The sequence below is a fragment of the Punica granatum genome, chromosome 5, assembly GCF_007655135.1.
Source record: "Punica granatum isolate Tunisia-2019 chromosome 5, ASM765513v2, whole genome shotgun sequence".
Classification (NCBI taxonomy): domain Eukaryota; kingdom Viridiplantae; phylum Streptophyta; class Magnoliopsida; order Myrtales; family Lythraceae; genus Punica; species Punica granatum.
Window position 1 is genome coordinate 18391032 of NC_045131.1, and position 10374 is coordinate 18401405.

Below are 10374 nucleotides of genomic sequence, written 5' to 3' on the forward strand. Positions count from 1 at the left end.
CGAGGTACTCGTGATATGGCACTAGCTTTGTGTCCTTTGTCTTCCATTGCCCCAATGTCTGGAAGATAGTGAGCATCGAGTCGCCGAACACTTCGAGCTCTTTTACTCTGAAATCAATCGCCGCCTGTAGGCCGAGAATACATGCCTCGTACTCGGCCACATTATTGGTGCACGGGAAGTCGATCTTTGCCGCTACCGGGTAATAGTGTCCGTCCGGGGATATCAGTACTGCGCCGATACCTGATCCCGTGGAATTGACGACACCGTTGAAATACATCTTCCATCCCGGTTTCCCTCCCTCGTCGTCTACTTGGAGAATCCACTCATTCGGGAAGTCGAGGTTAATCGATGTGTGGTCTTCAATTGGGAATTCTGCCAAATGATTCGCGATCGCTTGCCCCTTGACCGAAGTGCGGGACACGTACTCGATATAGTACTCTGTCAATTGACAACGCCATTTGGCGAGGTTCCGCGTGGAGGAGGGACTGTCGAGTAAATACTTCAGGGGGTCTGCCTTTGATAGCAAGCGGACCGTGTGATAGAGCGTGTATTGTCGGAGCCTTTGCATGACCCACACCAACGCACAACACATCTTCTCGATTTCCGGATAATTGGACTCCCCATCGGTGAACTTTTTGCTCAAATAGTAGATCGGGCGCTCCGTGTGTGTGGACTCTTCCTCCTGCCCCAGCATGCATCCTAATGATTGGCGGCGTACAGTTAGGTAAAGTACGAGGGGACGACCCGGTGTAGGCGGGACCAATACCGGCGGTTGGACCATATACGCCTGGATGGTGTCGAAGGCCTTTTGACATTCTTCGTCCCATTCAATCGCCGCGTTCTTGCGGAGCAAGTGAAAGAGTGGTTGGCATTTGTCTATCAGGTTCGCAATGAATCGTGCGATGTAATTCAATCGTCCCAGGAAGCCTCGTACTTCGCGGGCCGAAGATGGCGGAGGAAGCTCCTTGATCGCCTTGACTTTGTCGGGATCTACTTCGATGCCGCGCTCGCTGACCACGAATCCTAATAGTTTTCCCGACCGAGCGCCGAACGTGCATTTCGCCGGATTAAGCCGAAGTTTGTACTCTTTCAGGCGGTCGAAGAGACGCTTCAATTGACGAGGTGATCTTCTCCTTCTTTGGACTTGGCAATCATGTCGTCGACATAGACCTCGACTTCCTTGTGCGTCATGTCGTGGAATAACGTGACCATAGCCCTCTGATAAGTTGCCCCGGCGTTCTTGAGGCCGAAAGGCATGACGCGATAACAAAAGGTTCCCCACATGGTAGTGAACGTCGTCTTGATCTTGTCTTCCTCGGCCATCCGAATTTGGTTGTATCCGGAGAAGCCATCCATGAAAGAAAACTGGGCGTGGCGCGCCATGTTATCGACTAGTATGTCGATGTGGGGCAAGGGAAAATTGTCCTTGGGGCTGGCCTTATTGAGGTCTCGATAGTCGACGCAGACTCGAACCCTTCCATCTTTCTTCTCCACCGGCACAATGTTTGCCACCCACTCGGAATAGTTGCAGACCTCGAGAAAGCCCGCGTTGATCTACTTGACAACCTCCTCCTTGATGCGGAGAAGGAGGCTTGCCCGTTGCCGTCGCAATTGTTGCCGCTTGGGCGGGAACTTCTCGGTGTCTAGCGGGAGGAAATGCTTTACTATCGACGGGTCTAGTCCCGGCATGTCGGCGTAGGACCAGGCAAAGACTTCTTGGTACCTGATCAGGAAATCGATCATTCGGACCGGTTGTGTTGGGTCGAGGCTCGTACCGATCTTTAGGATGCGGGGCTCCGCTTCAGTGCCCACGTTGATCTCTTCCGTTGGCTCGAGCGAGGTGAGCTGGCGATCCTCGAGGCGGCGCAAATTCTCTTCTATCTCAGGCACTAGACTGTCCTCGTCGAGCCCTTCCCCGAAGTATATGGGTCCGGGCTCTCCGAGACATTCTTCGGATGGGTTCGAATCAACGCGTCGAAGATTTGGATTCGAGTGGAGCCTGGAGAATTGAAAGAATCGTCTTAGAAAATTTAGAATGGTATGAACAAGAGAGTAGGGAAGGGAGAATGGAATAGACAAGGATTCAAAAAATGCATATAGGGAATTCATTAATAGTATGGATCATGAAGCCATAACAGAGTTCCCTCTTCCGTCGTGTGGCCTACGGCTACGCCGACACGCGGGACACATCTCGTACATAGATAAATCTTACACATCGGCGATCACAGCCGAATAGCGCAGGACTGAGGTCCAGTTGTTAAGCTCCTCGTTTTCCTGCACCGGGCGGATGTGAACCCCTGAAGGAATCTCCTCGGTGACGGCATACACGGTTGGCAAAGCGTCGGTCGTGTCATCGAAGTCCGAGGAAGGGCCGTCAGAGGTGCTCCCAATGATGAGTGGAGGCCCGGGGAAGAAATGTGATAACGGGGGGACTGGAATGCCCCTGTTGAGCCTACCATAGTGCGTGGCGAGGCGGTGGAGATGGTTGCCCCGGCGGGCCTCAATAATTTCATGGCAGGAGGGGCAAAAGCCGAGTCCCCTCCTATGCTTGTATGTTTCAACTTCAATGGGGCGGTTGATTCCTTGCCCGCGTGCCCCAAGGCCGGTGCCGGGAATGTAATTGTGGTGCAAAAGGACCTTCCCTATCATGCGGTCGGCGCGGGACGACCCGACCTCTCCGTAATCCCGAATAACGGAGATGGTCTCGAAGGAGTAGAAGGGCAGGTTTTCGTCGTCTCCGACGCTGATGCAGGGAACCGCCGTCTCCTTGTAAATGGCGTAATCCTCCTCCCCTTTCACCGTGATGATCCTCTCCTCGACGATGAATTTCACCTTCTGATGTAGCGAGGACAGAATGGCGCCGGCCGAGTGGATCCAAGGCCTTCCAAGTAGTAAGCTGAAGGTGTTTGGGATATCCAACACTTGGAATGTGACGCTGAAGGAGCATGGGCCGATATCTATGAGGAGGTCGATTTCTCCGTTCACCTCTCTCCTCGAACCATCAAAGGCTCGGACCGCTGTTTTGCTAGGGTGGATGCGGTTGAGATCCACGTTAATCTGCTTTAAAGTGGTCACCGGGCATACGTTGAGCGCGGAACCGTTGTCAATCATGACTCGGCCAACGATATGGTTGTTGCACTTGCAGATAATGTGCAGTGCCCGGGAGTGCGCGCATCCTTCAGAAGGGAGCTCATCGTCTGAAAACGAGATGGTATTGGAGAAGATAGAGTTGATGGTTTCCTCTATCCGGTCCGGGGCGTCCCTTTGGGGACTTGCGCAGCCGTCAGGACCCGCATGAGGGCCTCCCTGTGGGGTTCCGAATTGAGTAGGAGGGCGAGCAATGAGATGTGGGCCGGAGATTTGGCCATCTGCTCCACCACCTTGTACTCGCTCGCTTTAATGATTTTCATGAAGGCTTCGGCCTCCTCTTCTGTCACCTTCTTGGACGGAGTAGGCAGGGTCCTAGGCCTCGTCTCCACTTCGGTAGCGGCCGCCTTCCCTTTATCGGTGGTCGCCGGGTTCTCGTATAGCCTTCCCGAGCGGGTTATGCCCATGACACCGAATTGTTGCTCCAGGTTCTCGACACCTCCCTCATAGGTCCAGGGGACCCTGTCGTTCGAGTATGGCTCCCGGGCGGGAACGTCTATGACGAGCGGGGCATGAGGTGCGTCAATCCCGGCGAACCCGAACGCGGCTTCTGCTGATACGTATTCAATCACAAAGGGGGAAGGCTAACCTTGCTCGCCTTCGCCCTCGCTTGATGTCCGTGGTCGGGGAGGGGATTAGCCTGCACGTTCGGAGACCTCACAGCGTTGAACACGAGCTCCTTCGCATCCATCATCTCTTGGATCTTCTCCCTTAACTTCCAGCAGTTGTCTATGGTGTGTCCTGGTGCCCCTTGGTGGTACTCGCATCGCTTGCTCTGATCTTGGATGGTTGGATCAAAGCTTGGGCTGGGCGCTGTTGTCCCAACCTTGTCACGAATTTGCCGGTAGATGTAGGAAAGTGGGACCGGCAGGGCTGGGTATTGTCGGCGGGGTAGTGGTTGCGATGCACCGCCCTGTTGACCTTGCGGGGGCGGGGCCCGTTGTGTCGGCTGAGAAGTCCTAGGAGCCGGAGGTTGGTATTGAGGGGCTTGGGATGGAGCAGGGGCATAATGGTGGACGACGGGCGACGACACCGTAGGTAGGGGTGGAGGCGGTAGTGCGGAATAGTAGATTGGTTGGGTAGGGGGTTGAGGCCGATATTCAGTGCATGCGGGGGCGTAGGAGGGCGCTACGGGAGGCGCCGCCGTGTAGTTCATCGAATATTGCTAGGGGGGCCTGTTGTGCCGCGTTGACGGTATTCACTGAAACTTCCTTTCCCCTTCTCCCGCTTGAAGACGATGATGTCGCAGGGACCTTCTTCGACGACTCCTCTCCTTTGTTGGTGGGGTCCTCCATCCTTCCGAGCTTGATGCCCAAATCCAACTTCTTCCCGGCCTCGATGAGGTCGGAGAATGACGAAGTGTGTGCCAACAAGTGCGAATAGTACAATCCTCTCAGTGTGGAGTGGAACAACTGGATCTGTTGCGCCTCGCTGATCAGGGGAATGTGCTTCGCGGCTTGGGCACGCCACTTGGCGGCATATTCCTCGAACTTTTGGCCCCGCGCCATTTCTTTTGTGCTCAGCTCCAGGAGGGTGGGAGGCGTCTCCGCGCAATATCGGTATTGGTCGGTGAACTTCCGGGAGAGATCCTCCCACGTCGGGATGTCCTCAGCCTTTAGTGACATGAACCAATCGAGGGCTGATCCCGACAGGTTATCTTGGAAGGAGTGGATGACAAACTCCTCGTATTCCCAATATTGTAGCATCTTCCCTCGGTAATGGCGGAGGTGGTGGCGTGGATCTGTCGTGCCCTCGTAAGTCTTGAATTCCGGGATCTTGAACTTTGGGGGCAACGACATATCCGAGAATAGGCTACCGTCGCCGTGGTGCGCGTCGGGACGAGCATCACCCGCTTGCAAGGCCCGTATCGTTTCTTCCATCCTCTTGAGCCTTCGCTCCTGTTTGGCGTCGGCCTCGGGGAAGAAATGCGTCGGTGAGGCGAACTGGGCCGCATGAGTCGGCGTGCCCGGTTCGTGGAAGGTGGTGTTTATGGGGGGCGGTGCCTGGTAGGAGGGGCCGGCGTGAGGCTGTAGAGACGGATAGGGAGGAAGTTCCGTGGCTTGAAGGTGAGTCGGAGCAAGTGCAGTGGACGCCGGGAAAACCATCGGTGGAGGTACCGAGTAGGCCATAGCCGGGGCCGGTATGGAAACGGGCGGGGGTGCGGATAGGATGTGCTCCGAGGATAGGAAGGTAGCCGGTGGAAGAAGGACTACCGAGGGGGCCGGCGGCGGCGGAAGTTGACTGGTGAAGGGGTGGACCGTGGATGGATACAGCGTTGGCGGTGCGGGAGCCTCAACGTTCTCCGGGGCTTGGGTCGGTGGAGCCCACGGGGTTGGATCGACTGTTGGCCCCGGTCCCGGCGGAGGTGTGGAGCTCGAGGAGGCCCGGTTAGGTCCTCTGAGCAGGGCGAGCAGCTTCGCCATGTTGGTGGCCATTTGGTTGACCGTGCCCTCGAGGGCCGCAATGCGGGCTTAGTCATTGGTGGCGGCGGAAGTCGGTGAGGCCGGTGGCAGAGGCGCCCCTGAAGATGCCGGGGGTGGGAGATGTGTTGGAAGGGCGGCGGAATACGCCGGGAGTACGCCTGTAGGAGTGAGAGGCGGCGGAGCGTGTGTTTGCGGTGGTTGAGAGAGAGTCGGGACCGAAGGGTTGACTTCCTCGGAGACATCGACGTGATCCCCTTCCGCCATCCTGAGACGCTGACGAGTCGAGTAGCGGTGTGACGCCAGTTGTGATCACCTAGATTCCAAGAATGTGTAAGGACAAACACCGATATCTCAAACGATAAGTGCGGAATAAGTAAAATGACAAGATGTATGAGATGCATGAGTTTTCAAAACGCTAATGTCATCACATTGATCAGCTTCGAGTTCCATAATTTTACAAAACAGAACATACGGAGGAAAAGAAAGGAACATAAATGTAAAGCCGACATTCCTTTGCGCTCGGTGGCCGCTTGAAAGCGGCGTAGGTCCGAGCGAGGGCAAAAATGGGTGCGTCCACTAATCCTAGGGGTGGGCGAGGTTGCGCGCCCTTTTGTGCACTCGATCCAACTCCGCGCTCAAGCGGGCCATCTCCCGATCTAGGTGTGCGACCCGGGCGCGTGCTCGAGTCAGCTCTGTCTGAAGCTCCCTGTAGTCCGCGACCTCTGCGCGAGAGTCGACAAGCTCGCAACGGAGCCTATCCCGTTCCTCCCTGATGGCCCGTAGCTCCGCGTGCATGGCCGCTTGGGTGGAACTCTCGGCTTTGGTGGCGAGGGTGGATGTAGCGCGGGGAGTCGGGGCTGCATGGGACGGTTGCGGCGATGCCAATCCCCGTGCATAGAACCGAACCACGTATGCTGAAGTGGCAGCGAAGACTCGCTCGTCGTCGGTGGGGTGTTCGGGGAAGTACAGACGCTGTATGATGCTAGCGTCTCGTTGGCGGCGAATCTCTCGAATCTGCAGGAATCTTGCGGGGGCCGTGGATGTAGAGTCGGCCCACTGGATGCGGAAAGGTAAACGGTCCGCCTCGGCGGGAATGTCCTGTAGGCCGCCGAGCTGTCTGATTACCCGGCCGGGGAATATGAGTATGCTCCCCAAATGGCTGAGAAGGGGGACTCCCACAATTCCAGGACATCCTGTGATCATGGGGCCGCCGGGGTTCCATCGAGCGACCCATAGGAAGCGTGCGAGCGTCAACTCACGCCAAAAACGCCTCCATTCCGAGAAACTGTGCTCGGGAGGTGGGATGACTGGTACCAGGCGCTCGATCAGCGAACGCTCGTCGGCGATGTAGGAGAACGGATGTGATGAGCAAAAGGGGCGGATATGGGCGAGAAGCCAAATCTGAAGTAGGTGCGGGGATCCCCTCATCCTGCCGTGCCGAACCTCCCTAACATAGTCAAGAGACCGAACGGTCTCGGCTAATAAAGCCTCCACGTAACTATGGCCTCCCACCGCTTGGAGGACGACTTGGGCTATAGCCCCGTCAATGAGGTTCGACGAGTATGGAAACAAGAGAGTGCCAAAGACCAAGAGTAGAAATCCATGGCAGGCATCGCACTGATAGGAAGCCGTTGTAGGCGTCATTGCGCGGAGGAGCGTCCAATCGGAGAGCCATGCGATCCAGATGCCTTGATCCCACCTTTGATGAAGCTCCTCGTGGATGTCTTGAGTGGGTATGTGGAGAAGAGTGGAGAGCTAACCCTGGACGGTGGTGAACGGATTCGGCACGAAGATGCCGTGGGTCGTGGGCGTAGGCCTCTAGATGAGTACCGTGTATTCCTCGATCGTAGGCGCTAACTCCGTCCCCTGGAAGTTGAATACTGCGTGCTCGGGATCCCAAAATTCGGCGGCGGTCCTCAAGAAAATCCAATCCACCGGGGTCTCGGTGAACATAACCACGTCTCCGATGATGCCCTGAATGAATAAGTGGTCCACCGGTCGGAGAGTCCTCCAGATGCGCATGATGTCTTGCCTTGGTGGCGTGATTGCTTCGAGTCTAAGACCGGGAGCTGGGCGGTCCATCCTTGCCTAGATGGAGGAGATACCGGCTTAACGTTTTAAGAATCAAATCAATGCAATGTCCTAAGTTTTTTTCGAAAAAATGTATGCAGTGCGGAAAGGTAAACTATAGTTGTGTTCTTTACAGTATACATCGCTCTTTCTTACAACAACAAAATGCCCGTCCTAACAAAAAACTACGGGCCAACTCAAGGACTCGACTTTTGGGTCGGTTGACGGCATGGTGGTAAAAATTGGTCCAGCATGACGGTCCCTTTGTATGCATGGTTTTCGGTACTACTGGGAGAACCGCTAACTAGGGATGGGGGCTCCCGACTCAAGGGTGTGAATTCCTTGAAATCGAGCGAGGATCTTTGGGGGCCGGTTCGGTGGCATAGCCGACTCGATCCGTTCCCTTACTTGGAACCTCTGACTAACCTAGCTTCCTATATTGGTGCCCGTGGGATGTCGGACAACGTACCTAAGAAGATAGTATGATGTGCAATGCATGTGAGGGAAATAAAAGTGCGTAAAGTAGATAAGCGGGCAATGCGGAAAGCGGTAAATAAACAAGCCAACAAAGCAAGCGGGAACGAGCCCGAACCCTCTAAGTGTCCCCAGTGGAGTCGCCAAGCTGTGCGCACCCGAATTTAATCTCGTCGGGGCACGCATGCGCGAAGCTTATGCAACGCGGCTTAGGAGAGTCCACCTTCCCGGGGACGCACGACGGACGCACGTGAGAAGGAGTCGCCACTTACCATTTTACGACCCGAAGGTCGAGGGCCGGCAAGTTACCCGGGTCTAGGGGTACGGGGTACACCTAAATGCTAAGGCAATGGTCTTACGGAACCGGAAATTCCGAATTCGGGGGTTCTATTACGTGCGGGCCTATATCCCGCACGCCCTTTCGGTACTCTAGCTTGCTAGGCTTGCCGTTTTGTTTATTTACCGCGTGATTTAGGGTAGCACTTGATTCACCCATTTTGACACCATAAAATCGATGAATCGATTGAGTTGGGCCAAGAATCCGAAGGATGAGTAGGCTTGTGAGTCAAGGAATCGGTTCGCTATCTTAGCGTTACAGTTCTTCGGACCGTGATAGTCGATTCCCTGCGCGAACCGAGACCATGATTATTCGAGCTTACTCATCCCTTGGTGACGATAGACCGACTTAACCGACTCGACACTCGGACCTCTCGCTCGCCGATCGGGATCCTTACAAGTATATGAATGAATATACAAATAAGATCCTCACAATGTACACTCGAATGATTACAGAATACAACTGAATGAAATAAATGAATCCCGATCGGTTTGCATTGGGCCAATATTCCGCTTCGGCTCACCGTGTGTTTTGAATAACCGATAAACAGGTTAAGGCAACACGGGCTCAAGGAGCCGGGGGTCGGGTCCGATCGATCCAACAATTTCAGGAGAACCGGTCGGTTCTCACTGTATCCGATGGACCGATCGAGCTCCCGGGTGATATCTAAACCCGTTTCACACGCTCAATCCAAATCCGCCTTCCACATAGGCCGCATTCGGAGTGTGACGGTGAATCGAGACTAGATCCCATTCCGCACTCGGGTTGCACGCGCTCGGTGAGTAAAGAGGCGTTGGACCTCGTGTTCGGTGATTTGGGGCGTTGGACCCCGTGCAATATGTTGGGAATTGGTGTATGCCCTAGAGGCAATTTGTCATCAATTCTGTAATATGACATATATTTCATTATAATACGAGGCATTTATGTTATTGTGTGGGTTGCGCTGAATTTTATTTTACACAATAACGTCCTTGGAATAGTAGGTTCAACAGGCATCAAGTGTGAATTGATTGTGAGATCCTATAATGACTGAACACTATTCCTAAATGTCCCTAGTCAAAGTATTATCGTTAATAAGGACAACGATAATGCGGTTAGACTAGTGTGGGTGTAGATTGATGACCAAGTTTCACAGGTCATGAATGTGGAGACATCGAGTCACACCGCAGGTATACATTAGGAGTAATGTGTACTGGATTGATCCGTCATGAGACTGCTACATGGGTCGTTACGTGACTGTCATTAGCAGATCTCATAGTGACTATGGTGCAGTGGTCCTTTGACTTGAGGTCATCATAGTTTCCTACATGTAATGTCGTATACTTTGATACTGTCAAACGCCACCGTAACAAGCTGGTTATAAAGACAGTTATTGGGTATACCACAGAGCATGGAGAGGAATGTGAGTGACCAAGATAGAATTTGTCCCTCCTACGTAATGGGAGTGATATCTCACGGCCGCTTGGTGGGTAGAGTCTATAAGTGTATGCATACCCAAATGAGTCGATATAGGGATATCGATCTCATTTGTTCTGATAGACTTACCCGGTAAACCAAGAAAGAGAGATTGAACCATACAAGGATGACAACGACCATGCCTTGGGCTCAATAGAGATATAGAGGACAAAGGGATTATACTGCACGGTAACATAGGTCACAAGGTTCGTCGAGAAATTGACTTTCTGATTACTTGAGTAGCAGTGATGCATTGCTAGATGCCGCTCACTGTTTGTAATATTGAAATAGAGATTTCGATATTACTGTCAACGTAATCGGGAACCTACAGGGTCACACACTACGACCAAATCGACCAGATGGTTTTGAAACACTACATCTGTCTAATAGAGATTAGACGAGTTATGGTGCGATTAGTTAATCGGATATTTAATGAGATTAAATTTACCGATTAACTAGACCCGATTT